Raw genomic sequence first — 2598 nt, 5'->3', positions numbered from 1 at the left:
AGCTGTATTTGAGCATGCTGTCGCTCCGGATGTACTCTGTCATCTCACGAGCCATATTTCTGGACAGGGAAGATAACAGTTCTTCCCTTAGCTTTTCATAACCAAACATTGCGTTTACAACTGGCTTCCAGTTTCTATCGCAAATGTTTCTTATCATGTTAGCAGTCATAACATCGGGCGGGGAGCGAAACGTAAATGTTTCGTCCCCTGTTGGGATGATCACTTTCATTTTGGCTTTTTCACCTTCTCGATCCTCCACCGACACGAGGTTACAGATTTCATTTCAAGCTTCTTGCGAAGAAACTCCATCAGCATACGTGATGGAACGTCGAGCATTTGACTTCTTGGCAGTCTGCACAGTCATCTTTTCAGTAACTGCAGCTGGTGAACTGATCTTGTTCACTTTCGCCAGATTAGACGAATGAGGTGAAATCGACATTCGCTTGAATCGCTCAACTTCGATTGGCGAATATTCAATAGAACTCGAGGGGTTTTCCACAGCAACATTAAATGCAGATCCCAAAAACCTCATCAAATCAGTTGCGTTTCGAGTCTTTGTGGCACATTTGGCACACACACGGCTTGAGGAATCCAAACTTTTCCTGCACGTAAATCCGAGTTCCCTGACAAATTCAGCGCGTCGACATTTTGCGACTCCAGCGCATTTGGGAATTTCAAACAAATTCTCGGTACAAACTCTGCGATTGAAGCCTTCGTAATAATTCCTAAAGTTACATTTACAGACGCGACAAAAATCGTCAACAGATGATTCCTTTGCCGGTCTCCCTTTCACAGACTTCTTTGGTGTTTTGCTTGACGAGGACATTCCCCGAGCATGAAGCACATGATGTGAGACGAAAACATGCTACCCACCAGAACATGATCTACGCGCGTAACTCCCGGGAAAGCGATGACAGACCAAAATTGACAGGCCGTCAAGATAAGGGAAATAATTGGATTGCAGTTAATTAGATTTGAAATGAACACCATAAAATCACTCGGCCGTGAAAGGTCAAACGCTGAGGCGCTGAGGCTTTGTCTGTAGTCCCTTTTTTTTCGCCTTCCGCCCAGACACCAGCTTTCGTGCGGCCTGTTTTTTTCGCTCTGCTCTCGACGGTCTATAAGAAAACAAAGGGACTGTTCGTAGTCTACATTTCCCGCATAATTACACACCAGGGCAAAAATATCTTTAATTAGTAGGCACCATCCTTAACCAATTGTAATTAAAGAATGATATATGAAAATAAGGTAATTCCTTTTGAGCTCTTGATTCTTGACTGTTGGTTAAGTTCGGTACTTCAGTCAGGGGTTTCAATAGAAGCCGTTTACCAGCGGTATACCGCCGCCTGCTTTGCCTCACACCGCCGGCTAGTTTGCCTTGATTTTCACTAAAAATGCTATTATAAACTTGTCAAACTGCCGCCTTCAATGGGCTATCATGGACGGCTATTTCAGAAGTAATTGAAACCCCTGACTTCTACTTTCGATAAGATAAAAATAAAAAATCTTGCGGCAAGTCAATGCGAGTTTATAAAATGGTAGCAAACTTAGCGTTTTCCGCTTCCGTCCACATGTGGACGCTCATAAACAGGTACTTATTTATGAAACTGGATAAGTACTAGCATGGACATAGCCACGGCAACTTTGCTTCCGCCGCCAAAAGACTTGATAATTTTGCCTTCTTCAGAAGGTATTGTTTATTAAAGTAGCACCTCATAGTTATTGCACCTATTGTTAGGGGCGGCTAAAAGAACACAAAAGACTGAATCTAAGTCATTTACTGCCCAAGCATAAAAGCCTGAGACGAGCAAAAGAGTTTCACTGTGGTTACAACCTTGTGCTAGATTGTTACTAGACGTTCATGATGGCTTTACGCAACCTTACCAAAGTTTCAAAACTGTGTCTTGTGTATTTTGCTGTTGACAAAAGTACATGCGTGATTGAAACTAAAAAACTGCGACCGAAAGACTCGGGAAAGCTGTTTTTGGAGACTGCACCCAATACGAGAGACATGGTTACGGTTAAAAGTGGAGGCAAGCTGCTAGAAGCTATGGTTATTTGCGACAGATGGTAAGTACCCATAGCAAAATTAGGTTCATTTCAGGTATACCTGAAATGTACCTCACAGGTACATTCTAGGTGGTACCCAAAATAGGGTAGAATTGGAACAAAACCAGGTACATTTTGGGTAAACCTGAAAAGTACCTGAAACATCAGCTACATTTTGGGTACATCAAGGTTTTGGTTTACTGAAATATAAAAATTGAGCAATAATATGTGACATCACCCCCTGAAAAGTACCTTTAACAAGCAGGTAAATTTTGGGTACTGTGACATCTCATCTCTTTCATGATTTTACGCCCTAGCAAATATTTGCTTCGTCGAAACAATGAGATACTACTGGAACCATACAATGGTAAAACCAAGAAAACGCTAGGTGACAGGGCGTTTGCCGTGGCAGCCCCCAGGCTTTTCAATTCACTCTCTCGTGAAATGAGACACGAGACATGTTTTAACACTTTTAAAACTAAGGTTAAGACTTTTTTGTTTCGCACGGCTTTTTGTTAATTTTACCTAACTTAATTGCTCATTATCTTA

The sequence above is a fragment of the Montipora capricornis genome, chromosome 8 (assembly GCF_036669925.1).
Source record: "Montipora capricornis isolate CH-2021 chromosome 8, ASM3666992v2, whole genome shotgun sequence".
NCBI classification, from domain to species: Eukaryota; Metazoa; Cnidaria; class Anthozoa; order Scleractinia; family Acroporidae; genus Montipora; species Montipora capricornis.
Note: the sequence above shows the minus strand (reverse complement) of the source record.